Source organism: Miniopterus natalensis, chromosome 14, assembly GCF_054644295.1.
Source record: "Miniopterus natalensis isolate mMinNat1 chromosome 14, mMinNat1.hap1, whole genome shotgun sequence".
Lineage (NCBI taxonomy): Eukaryota > Metazoa > Chordata > Mammalia > Chiroptera > Miniopteridae > Miniopterus > Miniopterus natalensis.
In genome coordinates this window covers 669,824-687,005 of record NC_142094.1, presented here as the reverse complement: position 1 = coordinate 687,005, position 17,182 = coordinate 669,824, and positions in this window count along the sequence as shown.

Here is a 17,182-nt window from a genome sequence, read left to right as displayed (position 1 = left end):
AGGGTTATGTTGAGGGCTAGGGTTAGAGATCCGGTTAGGGTTACGATTGGACCCAGGGTTAGGGTTATGTTGAGGGCTAGGGTTAGAGATCCGGTTATGCTTACGATTGGACCTAGGGTTAGGGTTATGTTGAGGGCTAGGGTTAGAGATCCGGTTAGGGTTAGGATTGGACCTAGGGTTAGGGTTATGTTGAGGGCTAGGTTTAGAGATCCGGTTAGGGTTACGATTGGACCTAGGGTTATGGTTATGTTGAGGGCTAGGGTTAGAGATCCGGTTAAGGTTACGATTGGACCTAGGGTTAGGGTTATGTTGAGGGCTCGGGTTAGAGATCCGGTTATGCTTACGATTGGACCTAGGGTTAGGGTTATGTTGAGGGCTAGGGTTAGAGATCCGGTTAGGGTTACGATTGGACCTAGGGTTTGGGTTATGTTGAGGGCTAGGTTTTGAGATCCGGATAGGGTTACGATTGGACCTAGGGTTAGGGTTATGTTGAGGGCTAGGGTTAGACATCCGGTTAAGGTTACGATTGGACCTAGGGTTAGGGTTATGTTGAGGGCTCGGGTTAGAGATCCGGTTAAGGTTACGATTGGACCTAGGGTTAGGGTTATGTTGAGGGCTAGGTTTGGAGATCCGGTTATGCTTACGATTGGACCTAGGGTTAGGGTTATGTTGAGGGCTAGGGTTAGAGATCCGTTTAGGGTTACGATTGGACCTAGGGTTACAGTTATGTTGAGGGCTAGGGTTAGAGATCCGGTTAGGGTTACGATTGGACCTAGGGTTAGGGTTATGTTGAGGGCTAGGGTTAGAGATCCGGTTAGGGTTACGATTGGACCTAGGGATAGGGTTATGTTGAGGGCTAGGGTTAGAGATCGGTTATGCTTACGATTGGACCTAGGGTAGGGTTATGTGGAGGGCGAGGGTTAGAGATCCGGTTATGCTTACGATTGGACCTAGGGTTAGGGTTATGTTGAGGGCTAGGGTTAGAGATCCGGTTCGGGTTACGATTGGACCTAGGGTTAGGGTTATGTTGAGGGCTAGGGTTAGAGATCAGGTTCGGGTTACGATTGGACCTAGGGAAAGGGTTATGTTGAGGGCTAGGGTTAGAGATCCGGTTAGGGTTACCATTGGACCTAGGTTTAGGGTTATGTTGAGGGCTAGGGTTAGAGATCCGGTTATGCTTACGATTGGACCTAGGGTTAGGGTTATATTGAGGGCTAGGGTTAGAGATCCGGTTAGGGTTACAATTGGACCTAGGGTTAGGGTTATGTTGAGGGCTAGGGTTAGAGATCCGGTTATGCTTACTATTGGACCTAGGGTTAGGGTTATGTTGAGGGCTAGGGTTAGAGATCCGGTTAGGGTTACGATTGGACCTAGGGTTAGGGTTATGTTGAGGGCTAGGGTTAGAGATCCGGTTAGGGTTACGATTGGACGTAGGGTTAAGGTTATGTTGAGGGCTAGAGTTAGAGATACGGTTATGCTTACGATTGGACCTAGGGTTAGGGTTATGTTGAGGGCTAGGTTTAGAGATCCGGTTAGGATTACGATTCTACCTAGGGTTAGGGTTATGTTGAGGGCTAGGGTTAGAGATCCGGTTAGGGTTACGATTGGACCTAGGCTTAGGGTTATGTTGAGGACTAGGGTTAGAGATCCGGTTAGGGTTACGATTGGACCTAGGGTTAGGGTTATCTTGAGGGCTAGGTTTAGAGATCCGGTTAAGGTTACGATTGGACCTAGGGTTAGGGTTATGTTGAGGGCTAGGGTTAGAGATCCGGTTAGGGTTACGATTGGACCTAGGGTTAGGGTTATGTTGAGGGCTAGGGTTAGAGATCCGGTTAGGGTTACGATTGGACCTAGGGTTAGGGTTATGTTGAGGGCTAGGGTTAGAAATCCGGTTAGGGTTATGATTGGACCTATTGTTAGGGTTATGTTGAGGGCTAGGGTTAGAGATCCGGTTAGGGTTAGGATTAGACCTAGGGTTAGGGTTATGTTGAGAGCTAGGTTTAGAGATCCGGTTATGCTTACGATTGGACCTAGGGTTAGTGTTATGTTGAGGGCTAGGGTTAGAGATCCGGTTAGGGTTACGATTGGACCTAGGGTTAGGGTTATGTTGAGGGCTAGGGTTAGAGATGCGGTTAGGGTTACGATTGGACCTAGGGTTAGGGTTATGTTGAGGGCTAGGGTTAGAGATCCGGTTAGGGTTACGATTGGACCTAGGGTTAGGGTTATGTTGAGGGCTAGGGTTAGAGATCCGGTTAGGGTTACGATTGGACCTAGGGTTAGGGTTATGTTGAGGGCTAGGGTTAGAGTTCCGTTTAGGGTTACGATTGGACCTAGGGTTAGGGTTATGTTGAGGACTAGGGTTAGGGATCCGGTTAGGTTTACGATTGGACCTAGGGTTAGGGTTATGTTGAGGGCTAGGGTTAGAGATCCGGTTAGGGTTACGATTGGACCTAGGATTAGGGTTATGTTGAGGGCTAGGGTTAGAGATCCGGTTAGGGTTACGATTGGACCTAGGGTTAGGGTTATGTTGACGGCTAGGGTTAGAGATCCGGTTAGGGTTACGATTGGACCTAGGGTTAGGGTTATGTTGAGGGCTAGGGTTAGAGATCCGGTTAGGGTTACGATTGGACCTAGGGTTAGTGTTATGTTGAGGGCTAGGGTTAGAGATCCTGTTAGGGTTATGATTGGACCTAGGGTTAGGGTTATGTTGAGGGCTAGGGTTAGAGATCCGGTTAGGGTTCCGATTGGACCTAGGGTTAGGGTTATGTTGAGGGCTAGTGTTAGAGATCCGGTTAGGGTTACGATTGGACCTAGGGTTAGGGTTATGTTGAGTGCTAGGGTTAGAGATCCGGTTAGGGTTACGATTGGACCTAGGGTTAGGGTTATGTTGAGGGCTAGAGTTAGAGATCCGGTTAGGGTTACGATTGGACCTAGGGTTAGGGTTATGTTGAGGGCTAGAGTTAGAGATCCGGTTATGCTTACGATTGGACCTAGGGTTAGGGTTATGTTGAGGGCTAGGGTTAGAGATCCGGTTAGGGTTACGATTGGACCTAGGGTTAGGGTTATGTTGAGGGCTAGGGTTAGAGATCCGGTTAGGGTTATGATTGGACCTATTGTTAGGGTTATGTTGAGGGCTAGGGTTAGAGATCCGGTTAGGGTTAGGATTAGACCTAGGGTTAGGGTTATGTTGAGAGCTCGGTTTAGAGATCCGGTTATGCTCCCGATTGGACCTATGGTTAGTGTTATGTTGAGGGCTAGGGTTAGAGATCCGGTTAGGGTTACGATTGGACCTAGGGTTAGGGTTATGTTGAGGGCTAGGGTTAGAGATGCGGTTAGGGTTACGATTGGACCTAGGGTTAGGGTTATGTTGAGGGCTAGGGTTAGAGATCCGGTTAGGGTTACGATTGGACCTAGGGTTAGGGTTATGTTGAGGGCTAGGGTTAGAGATCCGGTTAGGGTTACGATTGGACCTAGGGTTAGGGTTATGTTGAGGGCTAGGGTTAGAGATCCGGTTAGGGTTACGATTGGACCTAGGGTTAGGGTTATGTTGAGGGCTAGGGTTAGAGTTCCGTTTAGGGTTACGATTGGACCTAGGGTTAGGGTTATGTTGAGGGCTAGGGTTAGAGATGCGGTTAGGGTTACGATTGGACCTAGGGTTAGGGTTATGTTGAGGGCTAGGGTTAGAGATCCGGTTAGGGTTACGATTGGACCTAGGGTTAGGGTTATGTTGAGGGCTAGGGTTAGAGATCCGGTTAGGGTTACGATTGGACCTAGGGTTAGGGTTATGTTGAGGGCTAGGGTTAGAGATCCGGTTAGGGTTACGATTGGACCTAGGGTTAGGGTTATGTTGAGGGCTAGGGTTAGAGTTCCGTTTAGGGTTACGATTGGACCTAGGGTTAGGGTTATGTTGAGGACTAGGGTTAGAGATCCGGTTAGGTTTACGATTGGACCTAGGGTTAGGGTTATGTTGAGGGCTAGGGTTAGAGATCCGGTTAGGGTTACGATTGGACCTAGGATTAGGGTTATGTGGAGGGCTAGGGTTAGAGATCCGGTTAGGGTTACGATTGGACCTAGGGTTAGGGTTATGTTGTGGGCAAGGGTTAGAGATCCGGTTAGGGTTACGATTGGACCTAGGGTTAGGGTTATGTTGAGGGCTAGGGTTAGAGATCCGGTTAGGGTTACGATTGGACCTAGGGTTAGGGTTATGTTGAGGGCTAGGGTTAGAGATCCGGTTAGGGTTACGATTGGACCTAGGGTTAGGGTTATGTTGAGGGCTAGGGTTAGAGATCCGGTTATGCTTACGATTGGACCTAGGGTTAGTGTTATGTTGAGGGCTATGGTTAGAGATCCTGTTAGGGTTACGATTGGACCTACGGTTAGGGTTATGTTGAGGGCTAGGGTTAGAGATCCGGTTAGGGTTCCGATTGGACCTAGGGTTAGGGTTATGTTGAGGGCTAGTGTTAGAGATCCGGTTAGGGTTACGATTGGACCTAGGGTTAGGGTTATGTTGAGGGCTAGGGTTAGAGATCCGGTTATGCTTACGATTGGACCTAGGGTTAGGGTTATGTTGAGGGCTAGGGTTAGAGATCCGGTTAGGGTTACAATTGGACCTAGGGTTAGGGTTATGTTGAGGGCTAGGGTTAGAGATCCGGTTATGGTTACTATTGGACCTAGGGTTAGGGTTATGTTGAGGGCTAGGGTTAGAGATCCGGTTATGCTTACGATTGGACCTAGGGTTAGGGTTATGTTGAGGGCTAGGGTTAGAGATCCGGTTAGGGTTACGATTGGACCTAGGGTTAGGGTTATGTTGAGGGCTAGGGTTAGAGTTCCGGTTAGGGTTACGATTGGACCTAGGGTTAGGGTTATGTTGAGGGCTAGGGTTAGAGATCCGGTTAGGGTTACGATTGGACCTAGTGTTAGGGTTATGTTGAGGGCTAGGGTTAGAGATCCGGTTAGGGTTATGATTGGACCTATTGTTAGGGTTATGTTGAGGGCTAGGGTTAGAGATCCGGTTAGGGTTAGGATTAGACCTAGCGTTAGGGTTATGTTGAGAGCTAGGTTTAGAGATCCGGTTATGCTTACGATTGGAACTAGGGTTAGTGTTATGTTGAGGGCTAGGGTTAGAGATGCGGTTAGGGTTACGATTGGACCTAGGGTTAGGGTTATGTTGAGGGCTAGGGTTAGAGATCCGGTTAGGGTTACGATTGGACCTAGGGTTAGGGTTATTTTGAGGGCTAGGGTTAGAGATCCGGTTAGGGTTACGATTGGACCTAGGGTTAGGGTTATGTTGAGGGCTAGGGTTAGAGATCCGGTTAGGGTTCCGATTGGACCTAGGGTTAGGGTTATGTTGAGGGCTAGGCTTAGAGATCCGGTTAGGGTTTCGATTGGACCTAGGGTTAGGGTTATGTTGAGGGCTAGGGTTAGAGTTCCGGTTAGGGTTACGATTGGACCTAGGGTTAGGGTTATGTTGAGGGCTAGGGTTAGAGATCCGGTTAGGTTTACGATTGGACCTAGGGTTAGGGTTATGTTGAGGGCTAGGGTTAGAGATCCGGTTAGGGTTACGATTGGACCTAGGATTAGGGTTATGTTGAGGGCTAGGGTTAGAGATCCGGTTAGGGTTACGATTGGACCTAGGGTTAGGGTTATGTTGACGGCTAGGGTTAGAGATCCGGTTAGGGTTACGATTGGACCCAGGGTTAGGGTTATGTTGAGGGCTAGGGTTAGAGATCCGGTTAGGGTTACGATTGGACCTAGGGTTAGGGTTATGTTGTGGGCTAGGGTTAGAGATCCGGTTATGCTTACGATTGGACCTAGGGTTAGTGTTATGTTGAGGGCTATGGTTAGAGATCCTGTTAGGGTTACGATTGGACCTAGGGTTAGGGTTATGTTGAGGGCTAGGGTTAGAGATCCGGTTAGGGTTACGATTGGACCTAGGGATAGGATTATGTTGAGGGCTAGGGTTAGAGATCCGGTTATGCTTACGATTGGACCTAGGGTTAGGGTTATGTTGAGGGCTAGGGTTAGAGATCCGGTTATGCTTACGATTGGACCTAGGGTAGGGTTATGTTGAGGGCGAGGGTTAGAGATCCGGTTATGCTTACGATTGGACCTAGGGTTAGGGTTATGTTGAGGGCTAGGGTTAGAGATCCGGTTCGGGTTACGATTGGACCTAGGGTTAGGGTTATGTTGAGGGCTAGGGTTAGAGATCAGGTTCGTGTTACGATTGGACCTAGGGAAAGGGTTATGTTGAGGGCTAGGGTTAGAGATCCGGTTAGGGTTACCATTGGACCTAGGTTTAGGGTTATGTTGAGGGCTAGGGTTAGAGATCCGGTTATGCTTACGATTGGACCTAGGGTTAGGGTTATGTTGAGGGCTAGGGTTAGAGATCCGGTTAGGGTTACAATTGGACCTAGGGTTAGGGTTATGTTGAGGGCTAGGGTTAGAGATCCGGTTATGCTTACTATTGGACCTAGGGTTAGGGTTATGTTGAGGGCTAGGGTTAGAGATCCGGTTAGGGTTACGATTGGACCTAGGGTTAGGGTTATGTTGAGGGCTAGGGTTAGAGATCCGGTTAGGGTTACGATTGGACGTAGGGTTAGGGTTATGTTGAGGGCTAGGGTTAGAGATACGGTTATGCTTACGATTGGACCTAGGGTTAGGGTTATGTTGAGGGCTAGGGTTAGAGATCCGGTTAGGGTTACGATTCTACCTAGCGTTAGGGTTATGTTGAGGGCTAGGGTTAGAGATCCGGTTATGCTTACGATTGGACCTAGGGTTAGGGTTATGTTGAGGGCTAGGGTTAGAGATCCGGTTAGGGTTACGATTGGACCTAGGGTTAGGGTTATGTTGAGGGCTAGGGTTAGAGATCCGGTTAAGGTTACGATTGGACCTAGGGTTAGGGTTATGTTGAGGGCTAGGGTTAGAGATCCGGTTATGCTTACGATTGGACCTAGGGTTAGGGTTATGTTGAGGGCTAGGGTTAGAGATCCGGTTAGGGTTACGATTGGACCTAGGGTTAGGGTTATGTTGAGGGCTAGGTTTGGAGATCCGGTTAGGGTTACTATTGGACCTAGGGTTAGGGTTATGTTGAAGGCTAGCGTTAGAGATCCGGTTAGGGTTACGATTGGACCCAGGGTTAGGGTTATGTTCAGGGCTAGGGTTAGAGATCCGGTTAGGGTTACGATTGGACCAAGGGTTAGGGTTATGTTGAGGGCTAGGTTTGGAGATCCGGTTAGGGTTACGATTGGACCTAGGGTTAGGGTTATGTTGAGGGCTAGGGTTAGAGATCCGGTTAGGGTTACGATTGGACCCAGGGTTAGGGTTATGTTGAGGGCTAGGGTTAGAGATCCGGTTAGGGTTACGATTGGACCCAGGGTTAGGGTTATGTTGAGGGCTAGGGTTAGAGATCCGGTTATGCTTACGATTGGACCTAGGGTTAGGGTTATGTTGAGGGCTAGGGTTAGAGATCCGGTTAGGGTTACGATTGGACCTAGGGTTAGGGTTATGTTGAGGGCTAGGTTTAGAGATCCGGTTAGGGTTACGATTGGACCTAGGGTTATGGTTATGTTGAGGGCTAGGGTTAGAGATCCGGTTAAGGTTACGATTGGACCTAGGGTTAGGGTTATGTTGAGGGCTCGGGTTAGAGATCCGGTTATGCTTACGATTGGACCTAGGGTTAGGGTTATGTTGAGGGCTATGGTTAGAGATCCGGTTAGGGTTACGATTGGACCTAGGGTTTGGGTTATGTTCAGGGCTAGGTTTGGAGATCCGGATAGGGTTACGATTGGACCTAGGGTTAGGGTTATGTTGAGGGCTAGGGTTAGAGATCCGGTTAAGGTTACGATTGGACCTAGGGTTAGGGTTATGTTGAGGGCTCGGGTTAGAGATCCGGTTAAGGTTACGATTGGACCTAGGGTTAGGGTTATGTTGAGGGCTAGGTTTGGAGATCCGGTTATGCTTACGATTGGACCTAGGGTTAGGGTTATGTTGAGGGCTAGGGTTAGAGATCCGGTTAGGGTTACGATTGGACCTAGGGTTACGGTTATGTTGAGGGCTAGGGTTAGAGATCCGGTTAGGGTTACGATTGGACCTAGGGTTAGGGTTATGTTGAGGGCTAGGGTTAGAGATCCGGTTAGGGTTACGATTGGACCTAGGGATAGGGTTATGTTGAGGGCTAGGGTTAGAGATCCGGTTATGCTTACGATTGGACCTAGGGTAGGGTTATGTTGAGGGCGAGGGTTAGAGATCCGGTTATGCTTACGATTGGACCTAGGGTTAGGTTTATGTTGAGGGCTAGGGTTAGAGATCCGGTTCGGGTTACGATTGGACCTAGGGTTAGGGTTATGTTGAGGGCTAGGGTTAGAGATCAGGTTCGGGTTACGATTGGACCTAGGGAAAGTGTTATGTTGAGGGCTAGGGTTAGAGATCCGGTTAGGGTTACCATTGGACCTAGGTTTAGGGTTATGTTGAGGGCTAGGGTTAGAGATCCGGTTATGCTTACGATTAGACCTAGGGTTAGGGTTATGTTGAGGGCTAGGGTTAGAGATCCGGTTAGGGTTACAATTGGACCTAGGGTTAGGGTTATGTTGAGGGCTAGGGTTAGAGATCCGGTTAGGGTTACGATTGGACCCAGGGTTAGGGTTATGTTGAGGGCTAGGGTTAGAGATCCGGTTATGGTTACGATTGTACGTAGGGTTAGGGTTATGTTGAGGGCTAGGGTTAGAGATACGGTTATGCTTACGATTGGACCTAGGGTTAGGGTTATGTTGAGGGCTAGGTTTAGAGATCCGGTTAGGGTTACGATTCTACCTAGGGTTAGGGTTATGTTGAGGGCTAGGGTTAGAGATCCGGTTAAGGTTACGATTGGACCTAGGGTTAGGGTTATGTTGAGGGCTAGGTTTGGAGATCCGGTTAGGGTTACGATTGGACCTAGGATTAGGGTTATGTTGAGGGCTAGGGTTAGAGATCCGGTTAGGGTTACGATTGGACCCAGGGTTAGGGTTATGTTGAGGGCTAGGGTTAGAGATCCGGTTAGGGTTACGATTGGACCCAGGGTTAGGGTTATGTTGAGGGCTAGGGTTAGAGATCCGGTTAGGGTTACGATTGGACCTAGGGTTAGGGTTATGTTGAGGGCTAGGGTTAGAGATCCGGTTATGCTTACGATTGGACCTAGGGTTAGGGTTATGTTGAGGGCTAGGGTTAGAGATCCGGTTATGCTTACGATTGGACCTAGGGTTAGGGTTATGTTGAGGGCTAGGGTTAGAGATCCGGTTAGGGTTACGATTGGACCTAGGGTTAGGGTTATGTTGAGGGCTAGGGTTAGAGATCCGGTTAGGGTTACGATTGGACCTAGGGTTAGGGTTATGTTGAGGGCTAGGGTTAGAGATCCGGTTAGGGTTACGATTGGACCTAGGGTTAGGGTTATGTTGAGGGCTAGGGTTAGAGATCCGGTTAGGGTTACGATTGGACCTAGGGTTAGGGTTATGTTGAGTGCTACGGTTAGAGATCCGGTTATGCTTACGATTGGACCTAGGGTTAGGGTTATGTTGAGGGCTAGGTATAGAGATCCGGTTAGGGTTACAATTGGACCTAGGGTTAGGGTTATGTTGAGGGCTAGGGTTAGAGATACGGTTATGGTTACTATTGGACCTAGGGTTAGGGTTATCTTGAGGGCTAGGGTTAGAGGTCCGGTTAGGGTTACGATTGGACCTAGGGTTAGGGTTATGTTTAGGGCTAGGGTTAGAGATCCGGTTAGGGTTACGATTGGACCTAGGGTTAGGGTTATGTTGAGGGCTAGGGTTAGAGATACGGTTATGCTTACGATTGGACCTAGGGTTAGGGTTATGTTGAGGGCTAGGGTTAGAGATCCGGTTAGGGATACGATTCTACCTAGGGTTAGGCTTATGTTGAGGGCTAGGGTTAGAGATCCGGTTAGGGTTACGATTGGACCTAGGGTTAGGGTTATGTTGAGGGCTAGGGTTAGAGATCCGGTTAGGGTTACGATTGGACCTAGGGTTAGGGTTATGTTGAGGGCTAGGGTTAGAGATCCGGTTAAGGTTACGATTGGACCTAGGGTTAGGGTTATGTTGAGGGCTCGGGTTAGAGATCCGGTTATGCTTACGATTGGACCTAAGGTTAGGGTTATGTTGAGGGCTAGGGTTAGAGATCCGGTTAGGGTTACGATTGGACCTAGGGTTTGGGTTATGTTGAGGGCTAGGTTTGGAGATCCGGTTAGGGTTACGATTGGACCTAGGGTTAGGGTTATGTTGAGGGCTAGGGTTAGAGATCCGGTTAGGGTTACGATTGGACCTAGGGTTAGGGTTATGTTGAGGGCTAGAGTTAGAGATCCGGTTAGGGTTACGATTGGACCTAGGGTTAGGGTTATGTTGAGGGCTAGAGTTAGAGATCCGGTTATGCTTACGATTGGACCTAGGGTTAGGGTTATGTTGAGGGCTAGGGTTAGCGATCCGGTTAGGGTTACGATTGGACCTAGGGTTAGGGTTATGTTGAGGGCTAGGGTTAGAGATCCGGTTAGGGTTACGATTGGACCTAGGGTTAGGGTTATGTTGAGGGCTAGGGTTAGAGATCCGGTTAGGGTTACGATTGGACCTAGGGTTAGGGTTATGTTGAGGGCTAGGTTTGGAGATCCGGTTAGGGTTACGATTGGACCTAGGGTTAGGGTTATGTTGAGGGCTAGGGTTAGAGATCCGGTTAGGGTTACGATTGGACCTAGGGTTAGGGTTATGTTGAGGGCTAGAGTTAGAGATCCGGTTAGGGTTACGATTGGACCTAGGGTTAGGGTTATGTTGAGGGCTAGAGTTAGAGATCCGGTTATGCTTACGATTGGACCTAGGGTTAGGGTTATGTTGAGGGCTAGGGTTAGCGATCCGGTTAGGGTTACGATTGGACCTAGGGTTAGGGTTATGTTGAGGGCTAGGGTTAGAGATCCGGTTAGGGTTACGATTGGACCTAGGGTTAGGGTTATGTTGAGGGCTAGGTTTGGAGATCCGGTTAGGGTTACGATTGGACCTAGGGTTAGGGTTATGTTGAGGGCTAGCGTTAGAGATCCGGTTAGGGTTACGATTGGACCCAGGGTTAGGGTTATGTTCAGGGCTAGGGTTAGAGATCCGGTTAGGGTTACGATTGGACCAAGGGTTAGGGTTATGTTGAGGGCTAGGTTTGGAGATCCGGTTAGGGTTACGATTGGTCCTAGGGTTAGGGTTATGTTGAGGGCTAGGGTTAGAGATCCGGTTAGGGTTACGATTGGACCCAGGGTTAGGGTTATGTTGAGGGCTAGGGTTAGAGATCCGGTTAGGCTTACGATTGGACCCAGGGTTAGGGTTATGTTGAGGGCTAGGGTTAGAGATCCGGTTATGCTTACGATTGGACCTAGGGTTAGGGTTATGTTGAGGGCTAGGGTTAGAGATCCGGTTAGGGTTACGATTGGACCTAGGGTTAGGGTTATGTTGAGGGCTAGGTTTAGAGATCCGGTTAGGGTTACGATTGGACCTAGGGTTATGGTTATGTTGAGGGCTAGGGTTAGAGATCCGGTTAAGGTTACGATTGGACCTAGGGTTAGGGTTATGTTGAGGGCTCGGGTTAGAGATCCGGTTATGCTTACGATTGGACCTAGGGTTAGGGTTATGTTGAGGGCTAGGGTTAGAGATCCGGTTAGGGTTACGATTGGACCTAGGGTTTGGGTTATGTTGAGGGCTAGGTTTGGAGATCCGGATAGGGTTACGATTGGACCTAGGGTTAGGGTTATGTTGAGGGCTAGGGTTAGAGATCCGGTTAAGGTTACGATTGGACCTAGGGTTAGGGTTATGTTGAGGGCTCGGGTTAGAGATCCGGTTAAGGTTACGATTGGACCTAGGGTTAGGGTTATGTTGAGGGCTAGGTTTGGAGATCCGGTTATGCTTACGATTGGACCTAGGGTTAGGGTTATGTTGAGGGCTAGGGTTAGAGATCCGGTTAGGGTTACGATTGGACCTAGGGTTACGGTTATGTTGAGGGCTAGGGTTAGAGATCCGGTTAGGGTTACGATTGGACCTAGGGTTAGGGTTATGTTGAGGGCTAGGGTTAGAGATCCGGTTAGGGTTACGATTGGACCTAGGGATAGGGTTATGTTGAGGGCTAGGGTTAGAGATCCGGTTATGCTTACGATTGGACCTAGGGTAGGGTTATGTTGAGGGCGAGGGTTAGAGATCCGGTTATGCTTACGATTGGACCTAGGGTTAGGGTTATGTTGAGGGCTAGGGTTAGAGATCCGGTTCGGGTTACGATTGGACCTAGGGTTAGGGTTATGTTGAGGGCTGGGGTTAGAGATCAGGTTCGGGTTACGATTGGACCTAGGGAAAGGGTTATGTTGAGGGCTAGGGTTAGAGATCCGGTTAGGGTTACCATTGGACCTAGGTTTAGGGTTATGTTGAGGGCTAGGGTTAGAGATCCGGTTATGCTTACGATTGGACCTAGGGTTAGGGTTATGTTGAGGGCTAGGGTTAGAGATCCGGTTAGGGTTACAATTGGACATAGGGTTAGGGTTATGTTGAGGGCTAGGGTTAGAGATCCGGTTAGGGTTATGATTGGACCCAGGGTTAGGGTTATGTTGAGGGCTAGGGTTAGAAATCCGGTTAGGGTTACGATTGGACCTAGGGTTAGGGTTATGTTGAGGGCTAGGGTTAGAGATCCGGTTAGGGTTACGATTGGACCTAGGGTTAGGGTTATGTTGAGGGCTAGGGTTAGAGATCCGGTTATGCTTACGATTGGACCTAGGGTTAGGGTTATGTTGAGGGCTAGGTATAGAGATCCGGTTAGGGTTACAATTGGACCTAGGGTTAGGGTTATGTTGAGGGCTAGGGTTAGAGATACGGTTATGGTTACTATTGGACCTAGGGTTAGGGTTATGTTGAGGGCTAGGGTTAGAGGTCCGGTTAGGGTTACGATTGGACCTAGGGTTAGGGTTATGTTTAGGGCTAGGGTTAGAGATCCGGTTAGGGTTACGATTGGACCTAGGGTTAGGGTTATGTTGAGGGCTAGGGTTAGAGATACGGTTATGCTTACGATTGGACCTAGGGTTAGGGTTATGTTGAGGGCTAGGGTTAGCGATCCGGTTAGGGTTACGATTGGACCTAGGGTTAGGGTTATGTTGAGGGCTAGGGTTAGAGATCCGGTTAGGGTTACGATTGGACCTAGGGTTAGGGTTATGTTGAGGGCTAGGGTTAGAGATCCGGTTAGGGTTACGATTGGACCTAGGGTTATGGTTATGTTGAGGGCTAGGTTTGGAGATCCGGTTAGGGTTACGATTGGACCTAGGGTTAGGGTTATGTTGAGGGCTAGGGTTAGAGATCCGGTTAGGGTTACGATTGGACCTAGGGTTAGGGTTATGTTGAGGGCTAGAGTTAGAGATCCGGTTAGGGTTACGATTGGACCTAGGGTTAGGGTTATGTTGAGGGCTAGAGTTAGAGATCCGGTTATGCTTACGATTGGACCTAGGGTTAGGGTTATGTTGAGGGCTAGGGTTAGCGATCCGGTTAGGGTTACGATTGGACCTAGGGTTAGGGTTATGTTGAGGGCTAGGATTAGAGATCCGGTTAGGGTTACGATTGGACCTAGGGTTAGGGTTATGTTGAGGGCTAGGGTTAGAGATCCGGTTAGGGTTACGATTGGACCTAGGGTTAGGGTTATGTTGAGGGCTAGGGTTAGAGATCCGGTTAGGGTTACGATTGGACCTAGGGTTAGGGTTATGTTGAGGGCTAGGGTTAGAGATCCGGTTAGGGTTATGATTGGACCTAGGGTTAGGGTTATGTTGAGGGCTAGGGTTAGAGATCCGGTTAGGGTTAGGATTAGACCTAAGGTTAGGGTTATGTTGAGGGCTAGGCTTAGAGATCCGGTTAGGGTTTCGATTGGACCTAGGGTTAGGGTTATGTTGAGGGCTAGGGTTAGAGTTCCGGTTAGGGTTACGATTGGACCTAGGGTTAGGGTTATGTTGAGGGCTAGGGTTAGAGATCCGGTTAGGTTTACGATTGGACCTAGGGTTAGGGTTATGTTGAGGGCTAGGGTTAGAGATCCGGTTAGGGTTACGATTGGACCTAGGATTAGGGTTATGTTGAGGGCTAGGGTTAGAGATCCGGTTAGGGTTACGATTGGACCTAGGGTTAGGGTTATGTTGACGGCTAGGGTTAGAGATCCGGTTAGGGTTACGATTGGACCCAGGGTTAGGGTTATGTTGAGGGCTAGGGTTAGAGATCCGGTTAGGGTTACGATTGGACCTAGGGTTAGGGTTATGTTGTGGGCTAGGGTTAGAGATCCGGTTATGCTTACGATTGGACCTAGGGTTAGTGTTATGTTGAGGGCTATGGTTAGAGATCCTGTTAGGGTTACGATTGGACCTAGGGTTAGGGTTATGTTGAGGGCTAGGGTTAGAGATCCGGTTAGGGTTACGATTGGACCTAGGGATAGGATTATGTTGAGGGCTAGGGTTAGAGATCCGGTTATGCTTACGATTGGACCTAGGGTTAGGGTTATGTTGAGGGCTAGGGTTAGAGATCCGGTTATGCTTACGATTGGACCTAGGGTAGGGTTATGTTGAGGGCGAGGGTTAGAGATCCGGTTATGCTTACGATTGGACCTAGGGTTAGGGTTATGTTGAGGGCTAGGGTTAGAGATCCGGTTCGGGTTACGATTGGACCTAGGGTTAGGGTTATGTTGAGGGCTAGGGTTAGAGATCAGGTTCGTGTTACGATTGGACCTAGGGAAAGGGTTATGTTGAGGGCTAGGGTTAGAGATCCGGTTAGGGTTACCATTGGACCTAGGTTTAGGGTTATGTTGAGGGCTAGGGTTAGAGATCCGGTTATGCTTACGATTGGACCTAGGGTTAGGGTTATGTTGAGGGCTAGGGTTAGAGATCCGGTTAGGGTTACAATTGGACCTAGGGTTAGGGTTATGTTGAGGGCTAGGGTTAGAGATCCGGTGATGCTTACTATTGGACCTAGGGTTAGGGTTATGTTGAGGGCTAGGGTTAGAGATCCGGTTAGGGTTACGATTGGACCTAGGGTTAGGGTTATGTTGAGGGCTAGGGTTAGAGATCCGGTTAGGGTTACGATTGGACGTAGGGTTAGGGTTATGTTGAGGGCTAGGGTTAGAGATACGGTTATGCTTACGATTGGACCTAGGGTTAGGGTTATGTTGAGGGCTAGGGTTAGAGATCCGGTTAGGGTTACGATTCTACCTAGCGTTAGGGTTATGTTGAGGGCTAGGGTTAGAGATCCGGTTATGCTTACGATTGGACCTAGGGTTAGGGTTATGTTGAGGGCTAGGGTTAGAGATCCGGTTAGGGTTACGATTGGACCTAGGGTTAGGGTTATGTTGAGGGCTAGGGTTAGAGATCCGGTTAAGGTTACGATTGGACCTAGGGTTAGGGTTATGTTGAGGGCTCGGGTTAGAGATCCGGTTATGCTTACGATTGGACCTAGGGTTAGGGTTATGTTGAGGGCTAGGGTTAGAGATCCGGTTAGGGTTACGATTGGACCTAGGGTTAGGGTTATGTTGAGGGCTAGGTTTGGAGATCCGGTTAGGGTTACGATTGGACCTAGGGTTAGGGTTATGTTGAAGGCTAGCGTTAGAGATCCGGTTAGGGTTACGATTGGACCCAGGGTTAGGGTTATGTTCAGGGCTAGGGTTAGAGATCCGGTTAGGGTTACGATTGGACCAAGGGTTAGGGTTATGTTGAGGGCTAGGTTTGGAGATCCGGTTAGGGTTACGATTGGACCTAGGGTTAGGGTTATGTTGAGGGCTAGGGTTAGAGATCCGGTTAGGGTTACGATTGGACCCAGGGTTAGGGTTATGTTGAGGGCTAGGGTTAGAGATCCGGTTAGGGTTACGATTGGACCCAGGGTTAGGGTTATGTTGAGGGCTAGGGTTAGAGATCCGGTTATGCTTACGATTGGACCTAGGGTTAGGGTTATGTTGAGGGCTAGGGTTAGAGATCCGGTTAGGGTTACGATTGGACCTAGGGTTAGGGTTATGTTGAGGGCTAGGTTTAGAGATCCGGTTAGGGTTACGATTGGACCTAGGGTTATGGTTATGTTGAGGGCTAGGGTTAGAGATCCGGTTAAGGTTACGATTGGACCTAGGGTTAGGGTTATGTTGAGGGCTCGGGTTAGAGATCCGGTTATGCTTACGATTGGACCTAGGGTTAGGGTTATGTTGAGGGCTATGGTTAGAGATCCGGTTAGGGTTACGATTGGACCTAGGGTTTGGGTTATGTTCAGGGCTAGGTTTGGAGATCCGGATAGGGTTACGATTGGACCTAGGGTTAGGGTTATGTTGAGGGCTAGGGTTAGAGATCCGGTTAAGGTTACGATTGGACCTAGGGTTAGGGTTATGTTGAGGGCTAGGGTTAGAGATCCGGTTAAGGTTACGATTGGACCTAGGGTTAGGGTTATGTTGAGGGCTAGGTTTGGAGATCCGGTTATGCTTACGATTGGACCTAGGGTTAGGGTTATGTTGAGGGCTAGGGTTAGAGATCCGGTTAGGGTTACGATTGGACCTAGGGTTACGGTTATGTTGAGGGCTAGGGTTAGAGATCCGGTTAGGGTTACGATTGGACCTAGGGTTAGGGTTATGTTGAGGGCTAGGGTTAGAGATCCGGTTAGGGTTACGATTGGACCTAGGGATAGGGTTATGTTGAGGGCTAGGGTTAGAGATCCGGTTATGCTTACGATTGGACCTAGGGTAGGGTTATGTTGAGGGCGAGGGTTAGAGATCCGGTTATGCTTACGATTGGACCTAGGGTTAGGTTTATGTTGAGGGCTAGGGTTAGAGATCCGGTTCGGGTTACGATTGGACCTAGGGTTAGGGTTATGTTGAGGGCTAGGGTTAGAGATCAGGTTCGGGTTACGATTGGACCTAGGGAAAGGGTTATGTTGAGGGCTAGGGTTAGAGATCCGGTTAGGGTTACCATTGGACCTAGGTTTAGGGTTATGTTGATTGCTAGGGTTAGAGATCCGGTTATGCTTACGATTAGACCTAGGGTTAGGGTTATGTTGAGGGCTAGGGTTAGAGATCCGGTTAGGGTTACAATTGGACCTAGGGTTAGGGTTATGTTGAGGGCTAGGGTTAGAGATCCGGTTAGGGTTACGATTGGACCCAGGGTTAGGGTTATGTTGAGGGCTAGGGTTAGAGA